The following is a 22,005-nucleotide window of genomic DNA, read 5'->3' on the forward strand; positions in this document are numbered from 1 at the left end:
GGAAGATTGTTTCCGGTCCAGGGAAGGCATGGCTTGGCAGTTCGGGCTTGACTGTTCCGATGAGGCACAGGGTCAGACTGATTTGCATATAGCCATGTCTGAACTGGGGTGGCAGAGTGGGCTAAAGAACGGTGATGGATTAAAGTTAAACCCAAATCTTTTGACTGGGTGTGAGTGTTTGATTGGTTCAGATGCTCCGTCCATTACCACCCCCTTTTGTATGATCTCCACGAGGAACAGTCTGACTGCCCACGGTGGCGCTGCCATGTGCTATGCAAGGGAACTGTTAGAAACAGCAGCTGGAGGCATTTCACCTCCTGTAATACATGGTATTGAATAAGTGTCAGTAGAAACACGGGGATAGACAATTCTTAATTTGTTTAAAAAAACAAGTGCAAGGTCTCTCGCCAGGAGGCCACTGCAGCTTGCACCACAGATTGCCTCTGCCAGCTGCAAATGGTACTAAGAACACATCTACTAACCATCACAATCCCACAAGTGTGACAATTGGGACTATTCCAGGCCCCAAAAGCTATAAGAATGGCTTGGTCGTCAGGTAATAGTCATTTTTAATCAGGGATTTAAGTGGGAGGGGGTGTCTCTAGGGGTCTGAGCCCCCCCCCCCAGTTTTTTGGGGGGCCTCAGAAGGGGGCTCTATTTTCGGGCCTTAAAGGTCAAAGGTTGGTTGACCAGACGTCCCGGTTTTTGTTTGGTGTTACTAGTGTGGGTAACATGTCTTGATAGTGAAATACTGCCAATTCAGCTTTTTACTATTTAAAGGCTATCTTGCCCAACATGGGTAATGCTGTGTAACATGTTTACCTGCATATCTTTCAGTGTGATTAATTATTTACATGACTGACTAGGTGTGCAAGTAACTCCATGAATGATTGGCGCTGGGTGAGTGTCTGTATAGGTGTATGAGTGCATATGATAGTGTATTATTGATAAATGACTGCATGTATGAGTGATTGTATGGGTGAATGAGTGGATGTGTGTGTAGACCTAGGAATCAGTGAGTGTGTATGTAGTAACTGGTATTGGTGTGTCGATGGATTCGAAAATGGTAGTCTTATTTTACAGTGGGTGTATCAAAGGTTATATTAGAGTGTGAGGAGGTGCATCAGATTTTCATGTGGATGATGTCATCAGTGATGTAATTTGAGATGTCATCAGTGATGTCACTGACCATGTCATGAGTGATGTAATATGTGAGCAGCAGTGCATCACGGGTGCGCGAGTTATAGTTAGCTGAACTAACTATAATGGGGAAATTTCTATGGTTTTGTACTAGTGAAATGTCCAACTAACTATAACGCCCCTGAAACCTATGGTTTTTTCAGTGAATTTCTAAGGTTTTTTAAATGCTAATTTCTAACTATAACGTGCCTGAAACCTATGGTTTTTTCAGTGAATTGCTAAGGTTCTTTAAATGCTAATTTCTAACTATAGCGTGCCTGAAACCTATGGTTTTTTCAGTGAATATATATATATATATTTATTATACTATGCCTACATGTGAAAATGTCTCGGTCCGCCTGTTTCCCTCGGTGGCACGGAATAAATGGGTGGAACTGACGTCAGCACGCTGACGAGGTCCTCTTATGGCTCCGATGAAGTCATACGGTGTCGCGAGCAGAACCGTGCCATTATGATGTCCTCGTCGATGTGGGAGAGCTAGGAAAGAATTTCTTGGTATGCTGGCGCAGGGGATATTCACCTAAGTTTTCAGGTTAGTCCTTTGGGAGCAACTGTTTATGTTGCCACTCCGGAAACCAAAACCAGTGATCCGAGGGCAGAGACCCTGCAGATGGCACACAAGGTGGAGTGCTCAGTCATGTGCACCGGCGGGGCAGCAAAGTGACAAGCACCACAACCCACAAAAAAGGTAACGAGGGCACTGAATAACACAGGATCATCTATTTGTATATGGCAGGAACAACAAAGTTAAAATGCTCTAGTACCAAAATGTAGAATTAGTGCTACAATGGTCTTCAAGAGGACCTGTGATGCAGCTTCTGCCTCCCGTACCCTGGAGGCGGCACATGGGTCACGCGGTACGGTTATAACTGCGGTGGGACGCACACTCATAGACCTCTCATGGCACTGCTCCACACTTCAGGGAGGACGCTTTCCATTAGCTATGTTTTCTAATGATGTGTCGCGCCGGCCACGTCCAACAACAGAACTCCTTTAGATCCAAACAGACTCTTCCACTCTCTCACAAGAAGTGAAACCAGGCCACGTGGACACTTTGTAATTGTAATTGTAATTGTAAAATAACTTATATAGCGCATGGCTACCCGTAGGCATCCCAGCGCTCTTGGCAACGGTGACACTGGGCTAGTCCGATCTACATTCCTACTGCAAGCTAATTTCTGGGGAATAGGAATGTTTTGAGTTTCTTCCTAAACTGAAGGAAGGTCTGTTCCTGCCTCAAGTTACATCGGAGGGCATTCCATTCTCTTGCTGCTTGCAGAGAAAAGAGCCGGCCGCCCGAGCGGGCTCGCTTTATCCTGGGAATGATTGCCAGGTTGTGGTCACTCGAGCAGAGATTAAGTTGGGGCTTGTAGGGACTTATCATATTTTCCAAAATGGAAGGGCCTTCTCCATGCATGATCTTGTATGTGATGCATAGGGATTTAAATCGCACCCGTTCCTTCACAGGGAGCCAATGGAGTGATCTTAGAGCTGGCTTCGCCGACATATATCGACTAGTTCCAGTCAAAATCCTGGCGGCATAGTTCTGAGCCACTTGTAATGTTTTAAAAGTGGATGCCGGTGCCCCAAGGTATAAAGCATTCCCGTAGTCAATTCGTGATAAAACCAAGGATTGGACTACGGTCTCCTTTGCTTTTTCAGGGAGTTGGGGCAGGATTATGCGCAGGGATTTGAGTATCCCATGACAAACTGCAGAGGTCTTTCTGGCTTGTGTTTCGAAGGACAGAGCGTTGTCGAGCCAGAAGCCTAAACTTTTTATTTCTGGTTTGGGTGGTGGTATGGCACCCATACAAGTGGGCCAAGCTAGACAGTCGGGGATATCCTGCTTTCCTAAGAGCATCAGCTCGGTTTTTCCTCCGTTAAGTCTGAGCTGAGACGGATTCATCCAGTTTACTACCACCTCCAAACAATTAGCCAGATTGTTCGGGGGAGCATCTGTTTGTTGCAAGGAAAACACCAGCTGGGTGTCATCCGCGTAGCTTATTAACTGGATGCCAAACGGAGCAACTAGTTCCGCCAACGGGGCCATGTAGACATTAAACAGTGTGGGGCTAAGGGACGACCCCTGTGGTACCCCACACTGTAACGCTAACAGGCGAGAGCAGTTGTTAGCCTCAAACACCTGAAAATATCTTTCCTCGAGAAAAGATCTCAACCACTCCATGGCTTTCCCGGTTACCCCGATGTTCCGGAGTCGAGACAGCAGCAGATGATGACTTACCGTGTCGAAGGCGGCGCTGAGGTCCAAAAGGATAATGGCCGCGCTGCCACCTGCACCCAAAATCCTTCTGGCCTCTTCTACCACCCTCAACAGTGCTGTCTCGGTGCCTTGTCCCTTCCTGAACCCCGTCTGGGATGGATGGAGAAGATTGTACTTCTCCAGGAATGCCGCCAATTGGATGTTTGCCAATTTTTCGGTCAATTTCCCCATCCCAGGTAACAAGGATACCGGTCGATAGTTAGCCGGGTCTCCTGGGTCGAGGTTCGGCTTTTTAATCAGGGATCTGACCATGGCCACTTTCCATGCCTTTGGGACCGTAGCCGATTCCAGGGAGGTGTTAACCATCTTAATTACGGGTTCGCTGATGGTTGGAAGTGCCTGGTTAAGTATTTTCATGGGGACTGGGTCTCGTGGTGATCCACTTTTTATACTCCTCAACAGAGAGGGGAGAAGCTCTTCCTTGAGGGGAGCAAACTCGGAGAGTGTTGGAAATTCACTCCTTTCCTCCGGGGGAGGTACACTATGATGTGAGGCCGGGTCCGATACCGGGATCATCTCAAGAATTTTATGTATTTTGGTCTGGAAGTAGTTCGCCATGTCATCACATCTTGTGTCCTGCTCGTCTGCTTTTACTGGAGGATCTGGGATTTTTGTCAAGAGCTTTACAATCGTGAACATTTCCCTGGGGCCATTGGCGGCGGATTCGATTTTGTTCGCAAAGAATGCAGTTTTAGTGGTAATAAGAGTGGTTTTGTATTTCTTCAGTGTGGCTTTGTAACTGGTCTTCCTTTCCACACTAAAATCCTTCCGCCAGTGTCGTTCTGCCCTTTTACATTCTTGTTTTAATATCCTTAAGTCTGAGGTAAACCATGGATGTTTAAGCTCTCCCTTCCTAATTGTTGGGGGTTTTTTCGGTATAAGCGTATCTAGGGATTGGGTGATCCACTGATTAAAATTATTGACAGCCCCTTCCACATTAGGATTATCCGGTGGCTTACTGCTTTCTAACAGTCCCTTCCATTCGTCCAAGTCAAGTTTTGTCCAAGGTCTTTCACAATACAACAGCCGGGAATGCCCTTTCGGTAAAAAAAACACATTCCTTCCTCCTAATTAATCAAATAAACGTCTCACTGGAGAACATCGGCCAGCTTGGATCGGTAAACAGTCGTTACAACTACTTTTTTGCTTTGCGATATCATTACAACGCATGCATTACCAAGCATGCGTTGTACATCGTGGATTCATTACTACGCATCTTTTTAGAACGCATGGTCATTTTCCACGCATGCATTTACAACAAATTTTGTTGTAAAGGTATGTATAGTAAATGACCATGAATTCTAAAAAACATGTAGACGATCCACGTCGTTGTAAGGAAACAGAGGCTGTTCAGTTTCCACACAACGACGTGCACCGCCCCTCAGAGATGACATGAAGCAGGAACCATGAGGAGAGAGGAACCACAAGGAGTGAGAGTTAAGGGGGAATGGGCGTGGGGTGGGGGTTTCTTTTCTAGGGTTAAGGATAGTGCAGTGGTGTTTGGGTAGTGTAGGGGGTCGTGCTGGGGATAGTGTTTTAGGGTTTAGGGAAGTGAAGTAGTGTAGGGGGTCATGCTGAGGGTAGTGTTTTAGGGTTTAGGGTAGTGCAGTGGTCTATGGGTAGTGTAGGGGGTTGTGCTGAGGTAGTGCTTTAGGGTAGTGCAGTGGTGTTTGAGTAGTATAGGGGGTCATGCTGGGGGCAGTGTTATAGGGTTTAGGGTAGTGCAGTGGTGTTTGTATAGTGTAGTGGTTAGTGTTTTAGGGTAGTGCAGTGGTGTTTGTGTAGTGTAGGGGGTCATGCTGTGGGTAGTGTTTTAGGGTTTAGAGTAGTGCAGTTGTGTTTGTGTAGTGTAGGGGGTCATGCTGGGGTTAGTGTTTTAGGGTTTAGGGTTGTGCAGTGGTGTTTGGGTAGTGTAGGGGGTCGTGCTGGCAGTAGTGTTTTAGGGATTAGGGTAGTGCAGTGGTGTTTGTGTAGTGTGAGAGGTCATGCTGGGGGTAGATTTAGGGTTTAGTGTAGTGCAGTGGTGTTTGGGTAGTGTAGGGAGTCCTGCTGGGGGTAGTGTTTTAGGTTTAGGGTAGTCCAGTGGTGTTTGTGTAGTGTAGGGAGTCATGCTGGGGGTAGTGTTTTAGGGTTTAGGGTAGTACAGTGGTGTTTGGGTTATATAGGGGGTCATGCTGGTGGTAGTGTTGTAGGGTTTAGGGTAGTGCAGTGGTGTTTGGGTTGTGTAGGGGGTAGTGCTGGGGTAGTGTTTTGGGCTTATGGTCGTGCAGTGGTGTTTTTGTAGTGTAGGGGGTCGAGCTGGGGGTAGTGTTTTAGGGTTTAGGGTAATGCAGTGGTGTTTGTGTAGTGTAGGGGTAGTGTTTTAGGGTTTAGGGTAGTACAGTGGTGTTTGTGTACTGTAGGGGGTCGTGCTGGGTTCTAGTGTTTTAGGGTTTAGGGTAGTGCAGTGGTGTTTTTGTAGTGTAGGGGGTTGTGTTTTAGGGTTTAGGGTCGTGCAGTTGTGTTTGGGTAGTGTAGGGGGTCATGCTGGGGGTAGGGTTTTGGGGTTTAGGGTAGTGTAGTTGTGTTTGGGTAGTGAAGGGGGTCGTGCTGGGGGTAGTGTTTTAGGGTAGTGCAATGGTGTTTGTGTAGTGTAGGGGGTCATGCTGGGGGTAGATTTAGGGTTTAGGGTTGTGCAGTGGTGTTTGTGTAGTGAAAGGGGTTGTGCTGGGGGTAGTGTTTTAGGGTTTAGGGTAGTGCACTGGTGTTTGTGTAGTGTATGGGGTTGTGATGGGGTAGATTTAGGGTTTAGGGTAGTGCAGTGGTGTTTGGATAGTGTAGGGAGTCGTGCTGGTGGTGGTGTTCTAGGGTTTATCGTAGTGCAGTTATGTTTGGGTAGTGTAGGGTGTCGTGCTGGGGGTAGTGTTTAAGGGTTTAGGGTATTGTAGTGGTGTTTGGGTAGTGTATTAGGGTTTAGGGTAGTGCGCCCAACCAGCCACAATATCCGTGGACACAGGGGATCCTGACTCTTTTGTCGCTCCGCCAATTGAATAATTTGAGTCAAGGGCCCTACCACGTCCAAGACCTATCAAATCCTTTCTTGGGATCCCTCATGTACTTGGAGAAAAAGGTACATAGTTTCTAATCAATTTCAGGCGTGTGTGCCACCTTCCCCTTCAGTGAGGGCCTGGGGCATTCTTCTCCCCTCATCCTATTCCTGACCTCCCTTTCAAGGGGTTGATGGATTTTCCCCACCACATACACTGCCACTTTGGCATCAGGGGTCCACTCCGCCGACCTAGGATGGTAAATTTGGGTAGGTTCGAACATGTCTGAGTGGACCCCATCCCCAACCGGTGACTGAGAGGAGTGGGACTCTGGACGTCAGGGACGCCCAAGTCCTTATCCTCATCGGAGGAGAAATTGTCCTCCTATACACCCTTTCCCTCTAAGGGAAACCCGCCGTCGGGGTCTACAATAGTGGTGACAGCGTCACAATTTTCTCCGAGCTCCTCCTCCTCCCAGCAGGTGGAATGTTTTAGCGTTCGGGCACTCTTGAGGAAGGTCTCCGTAAATGTATCAAATCCTTCCAAGTGCCCCGTGTTATGCTTAACGGCACTTTTATTCCCCATCTGGGAGCTACTGGGACCCGCCACCACCAGATCTAGGTCACTGAACACCCCGGGTATGCTTTTCGCCAGCTTATCAACCTGATCCCTAAGAGGAGCCAGCGCTCTAGAAATAGCCAGAGAGAGGGCTAGGTCCACTGCTGGAGGGAGAAGTTGAGGGGCCAATCCTCCCCCACTTCCTGGTAGGAGGAGAGAAAATGGACTTCTGGAGAAGACATGATAGCAGAGGGTTTGAGCACAGAACAAATGCCCTTAAAATCCTTAAGGCAGCCCCTTCGCTGGTGCTCCAACAGCTGGGCATTCCCCAAAGCTGTTATAAGAATAGACTGAGGCGCAATATCAATTACCACCACCAGGTGGCACTGGTCACTAACGTGGCCGTGTGGGGAAATCACCGCGTAGCAGTGGCAAAATTAGGCGAGGGTTGGCCGGGAATCAAGCGGACACTAAAAGAGTGACCGGATTCCCAAACGCGCGTAAAGACCATCAGGAGCGCGCGACGGAGCTGCCTCGCTTGGACCAGACGCGCCTGACAGGATCTCACCGCGCGCAGAGCGCACAGCAGGAGAAACTGTGAGGGGGAGAACGCGCTCGGTCAAGAGCTTGCTGCGCAGGGAATATGAAGCAATACCAAGGCAAAAATGCTAATAAGGCAATAATGCTAATAATAAACGGAGCAACTAGTTCCGCCAACGGGGCCATGTAGACATTAAACAGTGTGGGGCTAAGGGACGACCTCTGTGGTACCCCACACTGTAACGCTAATAGGCGAGAGCAGTTGTTAGCCTCAAACACCTGAAAATATCTTTCCTCGAGAAAAGATCTCAACCACTCCATGGCTTTGCCGGTTACCCCGATGTTCCGGAGTCGAGACATCAGCAGATGATGACTTACCGTGTCGAAGGCGGCGCTGAGGTCCAGAAGGATAATGGCCGCGCTGCCACCTGCATCCAAAATCCTTCTGGCCTCTTCTACCACCCTCAACAGTGCTGTCTCGGTGCCTTGTCCCTTCCTGAACCCCGTTTGGGATGGATGGAGAAGATTGTACTTCTCCAGGAATGCCGCCAATTGGATGTTTACCAATTTTTCGGTCAATTTCCCCATCCCAGGTAACAAGGATACTGGTCAATAGTTAGCCAGGTCTCCTGGGTCGAGGTTCGGCTTTTTAATCAGGGATCTGACCATGGCCACTTTCCATGCCTTTGGGACCGTAGCCGATTCCAGGGAGGTGTTAATTAACCATCTTAATTACGGGTTCGCTGATGGTTGGAAGTGCCTGGTTAAGTATTTTCATGGGGACTGGGTCTCGTGGTGATCCACTTTTTATACTCCTCAACAGAGAGGGGAGAAGCTCTTCCGTGAGGGGAGCAAACTCGGAGAGTGTTGGACATTCACTCCTTTCCTCCGGGGGAGGTACACTATGATGTGAGGCCGGGTCCGATACCGGGATCGTCTCAAGAATTTTATGTATGTTGGTCTGGAAGTAGTTCGCCATGTCATCACATCTTGTGTCCTGCTCGTCTGCTTTTACGGGAGGATCTGGGATTTTTGTCAAGAGCTTTACAATCTTGAACATTTCCCTGGGGGCATTGGCGGCGGATTCGATTTTGTTCGCAAAGAATGCAGTTTTAGTGGTAATAAGAGTGGTTTTGTATTTCTTCAGTGTGGCTTTGTAAGTGGTCTTCCTTTTCACGCTAAAATCCTTCTGCCAGTGTCGTTCTGCCCTTTTACATTCTTGTTTTAATATCCTTAAGTCTGAGGTAAACCATGGATGTTTAAGCTCTCCCTTCCTAATTGTTGAGGGTTTTTTCGGTATAAGCGTATCTAGGGATTGGATGATCCACTGATTAAAATTATTGACAGCCCCTTCCACATTAGGATTATCCGGTGGCTTACTGCTTTCTAACAGTCCCTTCCATTCGTCCAAGTCAAGTTTTGTCCAAGGTCTTTCACAATACAACAGCCGGGAATGCCCTTTCGGTAAAAAAAACACATTCCTTCCTCCTAATTAATCAAATAAACGTCTCACTGGAGAACATCGGCCAGCTTGGATCGGTAAACAGTAGTTACAACAACTTTTTTGCTTCGCGATATCATTACAACGCATGCATTACCACACATGCGTTGTACATCGCGGATTCATTACTACGCATCTTTTTAGAACGCATGGTCATTTTCCACGCATGCATTTACAACAAATTTTGTTGTAAAGGTATGTATAGTAAATGGCCATGCGTTCTAAAAAACATGTAGACGATCCACGTCGTTGTAAGGAAACAGAGGCTGTTCCGTTTCCACACAACGACGTGCACCGCCCCTCAGAGATGACGTGAAGCAGGAACCATGAGGAGCGAGGAACCACAAGGAGTGAGAGTTAAGGGGGAATGGGCATGGGGTGGGGGTTTCTTTTCTAGGGTTAAGGATAGTGCAGTGGTGTTTGGGTAGTGTAGGGGGTCGTGCTGGGGATAGTGTTTTAGGGTTTAGGGAAGTGAAGTAGTGTAGGGGGTCATGCTGAGGGTAGTGTTTTAGGGTTTAGGGTAGTGCAGTGGTCTATGGGTAGTGTAGGGGGTTGTGCTGAGGTAGTGCTTTAGGGTAGTGCAGTGGTGTTTGAGTAGTATAGGGGGTCATGCTGGGGGCAGTGTTATAGGGTTTAGGGTAGTGCAGTGGTGTTTGTATAGTGTAGTGGTTAGTGTTTTAGGGTAGTGCAGTGGTGTTTGTGTAGTGTAGGGGGTCATGCTGTGGGTAGTGTTTTAGGGTTTAGAGTAGTGCAGTTGTGTTTGTGTAGTGTAGGGGGTCATGCTGGGGTTAGTGTTTTAGGGTTTAGGGTTGTGCAGTGGTGTTTGGGCAGTGTAGGGGGTCATGCTGGGAGTAGTGTTTTAGGGTTTAGGGTAGTGCAGTGGTGTTTGTGTAGTGTGAGAGGTCATGCTGAGGGTAGATTTAGGGTTTAGTGTAGTGCAGTGGTGTTTTGGTAGTGTAGGGAGTCCTGCAGGGGGTAGTGTTTTAGGGTTAGAGTAGTCCAGTGGTGTTTGTGTAGTGTAGGGAGTCATGCTGGGGGTAGTGTTTTAGGGTTTAGGGTAGTACAGTGGTGTTTGGGTACTATAGGGGGTCGTGCTGGTGGTAGTGTTGTAGGGTTTAGGGTAGTGCAGTGGTGTTTGGGTTGTGTAGGGGGTAGTGCTGGGGTAGTGTTTTGGGCGTATGGTCGTGCAGTGGTGTTTTTGTAGTGTAGGGGGTCGTGCTGGGGGTAGTGTTTTAGGGTTTAGGGTAATGCAGTGGTGTTTGTGTAGTGTAAGGGTAGTGTTTTAGGGTTTAGGGTAGTACAGTGGTGTTTGTGTACTGTAGGGGGTCGTGTTGGGTTCTAGTGTTTTAGGGTTTAGGGTAGTGCAGTGGTGTTTTTGTAGTGTAGGGGGTTGTGTTTTAGGGTTTAGGGTCGTGCAGTTGTGTTTGGGTAGTGTAGGGGGTCATGCTGGGGGTAAGGTTTTGGGGTTTAGGGTAGTGCAGTTGTGTTTGGGTAGTGAAGGGGGTCGTCCTGGGGATTTTGTTTTAGGGTAGTGCAGTGGTGTTTGTGTAGTGTAGGGGGTCATGCTGGGGGTAGATTTAGGGTTTAGGGTTGTGCAGTGGTGTTTGTGTAGTGTAGGGGGTCATGCTGGGGGTAGTCTTTTAGGGTTTAAGGCAGTGCAGTGGTGTTTGTGTAGTGAAAGGGGTTGTGCTGGGGGTAGTGTTTTAGGGTTTAGGGTAGTGCACTGGTGTTTGTGTAGTGTATGGGGTTGTGATGGGGTAGATTTAGGGTTTAGGGTAGTGCAGTGGTGTTTGGATAGTGTAGGGAGTCGTGCTGGTGGTGGTGCTCTAGGGTTTATCGTAGTGCAGGTATGTTTGGATAGTATAGGGTGTCCTGCTGGGGGTAGTGTTTAAGGGTTTAGGGTATTGTAGTGGTGTTTGGGTAGTGTATTAGGGTTTAGGGTAGTGCGCCCAACCAGCCACAATATCCGTGGACACAGGGGATCCTGACTCTTTTGTCGCTCCGCCAATTTAATAATTTGAGTCAAGGGCCCTACCACGTCCAAGACCTATCAAATCCTTTCTTGGGATCCCTCATATACTTGGAGAAAAAGGTACATAGTTTCTAATCAATTTCAGGCGTGTGTGCCACCTTCCCCTTCAGTGAGGGCCTGGGGCATTCTTCTCCCCTCATCCTATTCCTGACCTCCCTTTCAAGGGGTTGATGGATTTTCCCCACCACATACACTGCCACTTTGGCATCAGGGGTCCACTCCGCCAACATAGGATGGTAAATTTGGGTAGGTTCGAACATGTCTGAGTGGACCCCATCCCCAACCGGTGACTGAGAGGAGTGGGACTCTGGACGTCTGGGACGCCCAAGTCCTTATCCTCATCGGAGGAGAAATTGTCCTCCTATACACCCTTTCCCTCTAAGGGAAACCCGCCGTCGGGGTCTACAATAGTGGTGACAGCGTCACAATTTTCTCCGAGCTCCTCCTCCTCCCAGCAGGGTGCATGTTTTAGCGTTCGGGCACTCTTGAGGAAGGTCTCCGTAAATGTATCAAATCCTTCCAAGTGCCCCGTGTTATGCTTAACGGCACTTTTATTCCCCATCTGGGAGCTACTGGGACCCGCCACCACCAGATCTAGGTCACTGAACACCCCAGGTATGCTTTTCGCCAGCTTATCAACCTGATCCCTAAGAGGAGCCAGCGCCCTAGAAATAGCCAGAGAGAGGGCTAGGTCCACTGCTGGAGGGAGAAGTTGAGGGGCCAATCCTCCCCCACTTCCTGGTAGGAGGAGTAAAAATGGACTTCTGGAGAAGACATGATAGCAGAGGGTGTGAGCACAGAACAAATGCCCTTAAAATCCTTAAGGCAGCCCCTTCGCCGGTGCTCCAACAGCTGGGCTTTCCCCAAAGCTGTTATAAGAATAGACTGAGGCGCAATACCAATTACCACCACCAGGTGGCACTGGTCACTAACGTGGCCGTGTGGGGAAATCACCGCGTAGCAGTGTCAAAATTAGGCGAGGGTTAGCCGGGAATCAAGCGGACACTAAAAGAGTGACCGGATTCCCAAACGCGCGTAAAGACCATCAGGAGCGCGCGACGGAGCTGCCTCGCTTGGACCAGACGCGCCTGACAGGATCTCACCGCGCGCACAGCGCACAGCAGGAGAAACTGTGAGGGGGAGAACGCGCTCGGGCAAGAGCTTGCTGCGCAGGGAATATGAAACAATACCAAGGCAATAATGCTAATAATGTGCACAAGAAACCGCTATACAAACAGCAACGTCAGATTAAGCCATGAATGTAAGGAATGCACTTAACTGGCAAGCAGTGAAGAAAGAGGAAGTGGAAGGGACGTCACAATATCATATGATATCATATATGATGGATTGTGATATGATTGGACTATAGTTGCCTTGGAGACTAACCCCCTAATGGTTCATGGGTTGTGTAGTCTTTTGTTTAATGATTGTTGTGTTATGTTTTCTTTGAACTGCTATGCAAATAAAGTGAGAAAAGATATGCATAATCTTCGCCTCCGTCCTGACATAGAATTCATTGAACTTTATTCCATCTGATTTAGAAACATAGAAAAAAAATACATAGATATATCCGTGCTCTGTTGTTTTGGAGGAATTCAAAAGCGCTGACGGAGTGAATGCTGATATATATATATATATATATCACCCTCGCTCCAGTTGGACAAGAATGAGCCGCAGCCTTTATGGAGAAGCAAAGCATTATTTTTAAAACAGCGTTTTCCTAATATATTTCAGTCACCTTGACCTTCCTCAGAGGAGAGCCTTGACATCTCGAGACTTCACAGCGCAGTTACATTATGCCTGCAGCGTATTTCAAAGTTTTTTGTGCCCCCAGGTGGACACCTTGATGGTCAGGGCTCGGGCATGCTGGTATATGTAGTGCGTTGGGGTCTCACTGTTTTTTCCCTTTGATGGGCGATGTCTGCCGCATTTGCTGTCTCCATAGTCCCCAAGCAGTCAGCTGGCAAACAGATTTCAGGTGCATCGACTTGCAGTCGGCATAGGCCTTGGGGTCGTGGCCTGACCCCAGGCACCACAAGCATGTTAAGTGTGGGTCACAGGCATACATCTGTCTGTGACAATACTCACACAGGTTAAACCCTGTGGGTTTGTTGGGAGACATATCCCTAGCACACTGACAACAATGTTAAAAAAAAGTTGAAAAACTGGTCAAAAAGTGACCGGGGTAGCTAGCTGCATCCGCGCTGGTAGCGCAGAATGAAAGGGGTGGCACATATATATAGGCTTGCAAATGTCACTTTTGACTTGGCAACGCCAATGTGGCGCCAAATGACGCTCCCTACCAGTCCGCAGAGGTAATGAGCTAGATTTTCCAGATCCAGTCAGATTCCTGGGAAATATTCTAAGAGGAATCTACAATTTGAATTCTCTATCAGAATAGCTAACTAAGTGTGGCAGGAATTTCCATAAAATATAACTCCTACGATTTAGAAGTACCTTAGGCCAACAGGGCCCTAGTAAGCTTTTCAGCTAAATCAAAAACACCACTGGTCGAGGGTGATGGATGCCCCCGTAATGTGGTCATACGGCATTACCTTTATCTATCATAACTAACCTACCCTTGGATAACTATACAGACCTTCTCACTGCTCATCCTGGACCAGGTTCACTCATTGCTTTTCCCTCATTATCTTTGATCATCACATTCATTGCACTCCCTTTTGGAGTAGTCCAAGGTATCTTATTGACTACTTCAAACATGTTACAGTTGCTTCAACCATGTCACAGTCACTTCAAGCCACCCAAAATCAGTTTGTACAGCAAAATGCTCTTGTGCCTTTCTCCTGTGGAGGTATTCTCACTCTGAGAGACTTGTCTCCGTGATTTTCAGCCTTTCTCTCCCATCACAGTTCCTCAGATTCCAGTGTCCCCTTGTCGGCCCCAAACAGTGGGCCACTTCCTAAGTGTGTACGAACCTCAAGTCCACTTCCTGGTCAGATATTGTCCTTTCACTCTATTGCCACAGAAACCTTAGTCCCATCAGGTATGTTGATTTAGCAACACCTAAACAAGCTCCAAATAGTGCAGGACGCTGCAGCTAGACTGCTGACTGCATCACCTAAGTTTGTTTCAGTAAACAAAGAAATAAAAAGGCTACACCTGGTCTCAGTGAAACAATGAGTATATTTTAAGATCCTGTGCATGGTCTTCAAAGCCCTTCACGGAATTGGCGCAGATTATCTGAAGCGGCGGTTCAAATGGTACATCCCCAGCAAGTCCTTCGCTCCACTGAAGCAAAAAGGGTGGTTATACCCTCAGCAAAAAAAGCTAGTTGGGGCGGCAGAAGTTTTGTCACATGCGCAGCGCAGGCATGGAATGAGCTTCCGATCTATTTAGGAACGTTAGGGAGCTGTTGCAATTCAGGAAAGGGCTAAAACCCTGGCTGTTTTCCACAAAGGTCCATGCACATCCATGCTCACCCGAAATCAGATAAACAGCAGCCAGCGCCAGGCCACCCTCGGGTAACTATGCGCTTAGAAATGCAATTAACATAACATAACATTTATATTGGATGTGTCTATCATTAAGTTCCTGCCTGATCGGGAGAAGGCCCCTCAGACATTATAAAGTTACAGCTGATATGTTTTGGAAGAGCAGCATTCTACTATCTATATAAGTGAATCTTTCCACCTGTCTGGTTTGAGCCATGATTTTCACTTAGAGTCAATAATCAGAAAACTTAATCACTTGTCTATCTCAGGATGCCTCACACCGGAGAGGCATGAGCTCTCAGGATCCGTGGGTGCCATCTTGTAATCAGGCAAGGACACCAAACTTCCGTTCCCTCGTCTCCCACCCAACCACCTCCAGCATCTTGTGTGGGTTTGTAGATGGTCCCAGGGGACAAAGGGTTTCACCTTTCAAAGTAGCCCCAGAAAGGTGTCTTTGTAACTATCTAGCGGGTCCTCTCTGGCTACAGAAGGCATAAAGCGCCAAGGAGCAGCGTCTTCAATTTGTATTTTTTTCGTTTTTGATAAGGCGATCAAGCTCTATTGAGATGAATAGCTCAGATGGTTTATGCAGTTGTTACAGACATCTGTATGCAATAGACAGGTCCGTGTTTAGTTTGTCTGTTGCAAAGATCCTTGTGTGATATGTAGGCCAAAGGGTAACATTGCAATGAAAACAGTTTAGTGGGTTATGCGTACCGTCCAAATTGCAGCACCTGACCTGCAAGGTAGAATTGCAAACCTCTTGTCATGGCACAGCAACACCAATACCTTTGTGGGTTCCATGTCATCTCACTGCACTGGGACACAATTACGTTGATTGGCCAGACTGGACCCCAGTTACATTATGCAGGATACTGACACTGCAAGACTCAAGAGCAAACCTCTTTCGGAGGTTCCAAAATGGAAACAACAGAAGTTGACCCTATGCTTTTAGGTTCAACAAGCCATTTTGTGGGCCTTCCTACCCTTGCTGCAGCAGAATGAGACACTTCTTACAATGTCATAAATACTTCCCTTCCGTCAACTTTAATTTTTGAGCAGCTGTTGCTATTCCGATTGCCAAGTAATTTTTGCAGCACCATCCTATAGATCCATTCGGAGTGAACGGCCCATAAACAAAAACTAATAAATACATCCATTTAATGTTCCCATTTAAATTCCAGCTGGTTTAAAGTAGGTTGGACCTGGTTTTATGTTGAATGACCTTAATATGATCCAGACTGTTCTGGTTTGAGGTGAGGTGAGCAGGGTAGATCTGATGTGAGGAGAGGTGAAACCGGATTGTGTCTGGAATGCGGTGGTGTGACCTGTGCTGAGCGGAGTTTCTTCTAGAGTCAAGTGAGGGTCAGTTGCTTTTATATGTTCTTCATCTTGCTTGAGCTGGCTGTGAGTTATGCACTTTTGTCCTCAAACACAATCTAACAAGAACGGGGAGAGGAAAAGACGTCAGATTTCGTGGGAAGGTAGATTTCAGATGTGCAACTTTTTTGAAAGCTTCAAACCGAGATAGATACGGTGCAGTGCCAACCCCTCTGTTCGATTTGATAGAAGGCCCACTGTTACCTAGTTAGCATGCATGACCAATGTTAGCAAAACCACCTCTGTGCCTGCGCCTCTGTAATACGTGAAACGGTGCAGGCGCCACAAAAGCTGGCAAAGAGGCTGACGTGTGTACACCCGCACTAAGCAGTATTACCCTGCCAACCCTGCCTCCAACTTCGTAATTTCAACAAGTTGCACAGCACAGTCACAGGTCAATGACGCTAATGGTGAGCGCGGCCGTTTACTGACCCCCAACCCCCTCCATTGCGATTAGGAGCATTGTGACTGCCCACTATGTTATGTTATGTTATGTTGATTTGTATAGCGCGCTAAGCACACAAGAGGGTAGCCAATTGCTTGGGCAGCTGTGTGGTCCTTAAGGTGCATATACGAAGAGCCAGGGCTTCAGCTTCTTGCGGAACTCAAGAAGTTCGGAGGAGGTTCTTGAGGGAGGTCTTTCTAAGTCTTGGGTGCGATGTAGTAGAATGAGCGACTTCCAGTTTTGCTTTTGCAGATGCAGGGAGTATGTTGGAGTGAGAGTGAGACAGAGCGTAGGTGTCTGGTGGGTTGGTGAAATTAAATGCGGCTGTTCAGGTATTTTGGTCTGGTGTGGTGTAGGGCTTTGTATGTGTATGTGAGAGGTTTGAATTGGCTGCACTTGTGAACGGGTAGCCATGGAATTTCCTAAGGTGGGGTGTGATGTTAGTGAGGCATGAGGGGTTGAGTATAAGTTTTGCAGCGGTGTTCTGGATGGTATTTTGGGAGATTCCAGCACAGAGAGCGTTGCCATAGTCCACCCTGCTGGTGAGGAGTTCTTGCTTGACAGTCCATCTGAAGTTCTTCGGCAACCATTTAGAGATCTTTCATTAACATTCATAGGATGTGGAAGCAGGAGGTGCACACTTCCTTGTCTTAAGCCGTCATGTTGAGCTTGTCACCAAGGATGATCCTTAGAATTGTTGCGTGGTCTGTGAGGTGGGTGTTGGTCATTGTTCTGACAGCCACTAGGTGGAGTCCCATCGGGGGGGTCTTCTTGCCAAAGACCAGTACTTCTGTCTTTGTCAAAGTTGAGCTTCAGGCAGTTGGTTCACATCCAATCTGCTACCATGGTCATGGAGTTTGTGAAGTTGGTTCTGGTGGTGGTTATCTTGTCTGTCTGGGAGAGGATGAATTGGGCGTCATTGGCGTAAGCGATAACAGTGATGTCTTATGATCAACTGATGTTTGGGAGTGGTGTCATGTATATGTTGAAAGGGGTGGGGCTGAAGGACGATCCCTGTGGCACCTGCATAATGGTTTCTTGGTTTCTAATGTGAAGGGTGACAACCTGACCCTTGGGGTTCGCCCCGTGAGAAAGGAGCAGATCCATTTGAGAGAAGATCCTTGTATGCCAATCTTGTGGAGTCTTCTGATGAAGGTGTTGTGAGAGACAGAGTTGAAGGCCGTGGAGAGGTTGAGTAGAATGAGGGTCACTGTTTCTCCTCGGTTTAGAATGAGTTGAATGTCACTGATGGCTGCGATGAGTGATGTTTCAATACGTGGTGATTTCTGAATCCTGATTGAGTGTTGTTTGAAGTGGGGGTCTCTAGTTGGCAGGTTGCTATCTTGTCCAGGTAGGGACCCTTCATACTAGACAGGATAAGGGAGTTACACTTCTAAAATAACCCCTGTTCACCCCCTTGTTAGCTTGGCACAAGCTGTCAGGCTTATCTCAGAGGCAATGTGTAAAGCATTTGCACATAACACACAGTAATACAGTGGAAACACAACAAAAGTATATCAAACCAGTTTTAGGAAAATAGCCAATATTTATCTGTGTAAAACAAGACCAAAATGATAAGAATCCAACATACAGCTATTCAAAAATATCAATAAGCAAAAAAAGACTTTAAGAACAATTCCTTGAAGTTGATAGCTCTGTCTGGGGATATCACGGTATAGTGAACAAGCAAATCCAACAGTTCTAGCTGACCGCAGCATCGTGGGCCAGGTACGGTGTCGGGAAGACCCGCAAAAAGTATCTTTAGAGATGCAGGGTCCCGGGGACCTTGTGGTGAATTCCAAAGAGCCGGCGTCAGCAGTCGTCGGGTCCGCAGGTCGATGCAGTCACATGTATTGCAGATCATAATCTGTGCAGTTGAAGGAGGGAGCACCAGAGGGCATCAGAGCCCTCAGGTCACAGTGCAGGATGCGGTTAAGTGATGGCATCCAGTGAAGTCAGTGAGACCAGGGCTGCAGTGTGAAGTGGGACAGTGCTGTCACAGTACTGGCAGGTCGCAGTGCAGGCAGTGGCTTCGTTGCCATTTAAATGCGGTCATCTGCAGACGAACTGGAGTCGATGGCGCCGGTGGGCGAAGGATGCGGTGTGGGACGGGCGGTGTATTGTGTAACTTATGAGCGGTGCCCCAAACCATGGTGCAGGCCTGGCATTGATGTTGGCGTAGAGCGGCATCGTCGTAGATACAAGGGCGGTGGTGTGACGCGAGGCTGTGCAAAGTGCGGTGCCTACAGATCACAGTACAAGCAGCAGCTCAGTGGCGGGGTCAGTCGACGGTGAGACCAGGGTTGCGGTGTGAGATGCAACAGTGCCCTCTGTGGGACCTCCAGGCCATGGAGCCGGCAGCGGCATCGGACGGCGTCCGGTTGCTTTTTCTTCCGTTGCAGCACAAAACACACAGTTCCTGGTGCTGGTAGCAGATGAGCTTGAAGGCTTTGCTGTTCCTAAGACTTCTTGAACACTGGGAAAGCTTTACGTCAAGCCTTTGGAGATCCTCAGAAAAATTTGTTGTAGAAAGTTCAGTCAAGTCCTTTCACTGACCAAGACAGAAGCAGCCACTGCAGGCCAACACAGCAAAGTGGCAGTCTCTCCTCACAGCTTCTCCAGCTCTTCTTCTTGGCAGGTTCCTTATTTCCAAAGAGTTCTAAAGTCCTGGGGTCAGGGCCTCAATATTTATGCCACATTTCTCTTTGAAGTTGGTAAAAACAAAGTTCCTGTGGCACACAGTTTTTCAGTTTCAGTTTTTAACGTCTTTATTTCGAATTTTCTTCATAAAAGACATACATACAAACATACATAGTAATACAAACCATATAACAAAAATCATGAAAATTTTTTAAACAGACAAGGAGAAATTTGTTTAAAAAACTCAATTAAATATGCATAGAAAGACGTCTATAAAAAGTTTTTAAAACATTTGAGTATAAAAAAGACAATTCATCAATACTGCCCGAAATATAGTAAGCAACAGACTGTTTAGATTTTTCAGGTCAAAGTGCTACGAACATACCTAGTTCTAATTAACTAGGCCCACCCAAGGAATTTAGCCAAACCTATGGTTAACCATGCGGATGTGTTAAATCTCAGGACGGACAATGCTTCTCTGCTCACCCGGGTGTTTAATCTATTACATATTGGCTTCAGCCACTTATGGCGTGGCTCGTGATAAGCAGTACATACAAATAGAAAATGACCTATTGTTTCTTTACTTTCGGAAATAATCAATACGGCTAGAATGGAGGGAATTGTCAAATGTAACCTTTCCCATCAAATCTGATTTTGTTCTTCCATTCGCTGCTCGTAGATCCCATTCAAGACAAAGACCTAACCATTGCATCGCAGCCTCTGTTACTTTTTTAACAGGTGGGATAGATAAATGGGGAATATTCCAAATTTGATCGACTTCCCCATATCCCCCATTATCCAGATTGGGAAACGGTTCAAATGAGCAATTAAAATCCCCTGCCACCATAACACATTTTTCTCTGCCAATGTTATTCAGTAGGGAATCTAAATCATCTACAGCTCTCACTGGCTTCCCACCAGGTCGCCCCCTTGCATAAATATTAATCAGGAAAATGTCATGGTTATTTTTACAAGTTAGCTTCAAGGCTAATATGTCATTGCTTGGAATGTGAAGGTCTGTAATTTTAAACGCTAAGGATTGTCTAATCCAAATAACCAGGCCTCCAGATGGGCAACCTTTAGAGCCTTTACAGGCTGGTTTGTAATAATTGAGGTAACCAACCCGGTAAATGGCGTCAGTTGACCAACTTTCCTGTAATATGATTACATTGTGAGAATCCACATAAGAACCCCAATCACCCTCTAACATTTTCCCCTTTAGCCCCGCTATATTCCATGACAAGACAGTGAGGGTGTGCGTAGATTTCTGTGGCAGATTAACAGCTGGGTCCACAATCTCCCCAGAGATCAGAGGTCTAGGGATGTGATTTGAGGGTTTATCCCTTCCTTTCCCTCCCTGGGTGATTTCGCTGGGCCCTGGAACAATCTCTTCCGTAATAGATATAGAGTTATTGGGGGAGCAATTCACTACAGGTTCAGTCATCCCAGACACCGGAAGTACATTGTCAAGTCAGTCCACACCTTCCAGACCGGATAGGGGGGCAAACCGGTCCGAGAGGTGGGGTTGAAACATTGGGTAGATTGGTGCATCAAAATGAAATCTTCCTCTTGGTCTATCCCTTCTGGAATGATGGAACGGTGTTTGGGCTCTATTTGTATATAAAGCGGGATAAAAATAATGCAACGATAGAGTCTGCACATCCCCAACTCTTCCATATCTTGGTTCCCTACTAATGAATTCAGCAACCCATGGCTCTCTAAAACTGATTACCACGCAATCCCCCTCAAGATCTTTTTTGCTGTAGCCTACCCAATCCACCCTCCTAACATTAAGGATTTCGGGATTCGAGTTTGGAGGGAGTGGGCGATTTTTATTCAGCCAGAACGTTACCTTGTTGTAAAGATCCTTATGTGTTTCTCTCTTACCATCTCCAAGGGGAGCCACGCCGGTTAAGATGATAGTGTAAGGCAGTGACTCTGGGGGGAGGTTCACACATTGTTTCCTTGGGATAGGTTTTATCCTAGGCCGAATACTTTGGTCGTGATGACTGGTGGGGGTAGGGTTTTTCTTTGCCTGGGGATGCGTTATGACCTTTTGCTGGGGTATGTTCTCAGTAATCGGTGTTTTCTTTGTGACAGGTACAGGTTTTTGCTGTGGCACTTTAGCAATAGAAGGTGCCGCTTTTAGACTAATACCCCCAGCTTTATTATTTATGGTTATAGTCTTCGGAAGGGTCGGAGCTGAGGGGGCTAAACCTTTAGAGACTAGAGTGGCGAGAATTTTATTAGATGTTGCTATATTATCTTTTACCAGCGTATCTAAAGAGTCCATTTTTGTATTTAATAATCTGGTCCTTTCAAATAGCGGTAAGAGTAATGATTTAATTAGCAACTCTATCTTAGCCAGGAATATTCCTTCTACAATGTTGACTGTGGTGTTATGTTCCTCAGGCTGAACAACCGCCTTAAAATTAGGTAACTGTGTAGGGGATATAGAGGCATTTCCCGAACCCTCAGTATGTTCCCCTATATCAGGCGAGTCTACCCTTTTACGTTTCCCAGGATTGTGAGTGGGTGGGTGTTGCGAATGGGTAGAGGAATTCGCTCGCTCAGTACTTATAGTAAGGTTTGGGGAATCTGAGAGTCCTGATTTCTCACCAGACTGGTCAAGGTAAATAGTCCCACCATTCAACAAGTTATCATGGGCCGTATCAAATGCACTTTATTTAACAATCCCCTCTGAATCCAGTGTTTGACTCTCGGGAGCAGTTACTAACGCTGAGTCTACATTTGCGTCGGGACTATCTTTGTTCAACAAGGAAAGTGGGACAGGAGAGACAGCCTCATTAATTTTACCAAGAGAAGATCGCTTGCCTGTGATTAAGTCAAGCGAAAGGCGTTTTTCGGCAAGAGCGATCTCCTTCTCCAATATAGTGGTGGTGCGTTTAAAAAATTGATCGATCGTACCAGTAAAGGTGCCATTGGAGGT

Source organism: Lissotriton vulgaris, chromosome 7, assembly GCF_964263255.1.
Source record: "Lissotriton vulgaris chromosome 7, aLisVul1.2, whole genome shotgun sequence".
NCBI classification, from domain to species: Eukaryota; Metazoa; Chordata; class Amphibia; order Caudata; family Salamandridae; genus Lissotriton; species Lissotriton vulgaris.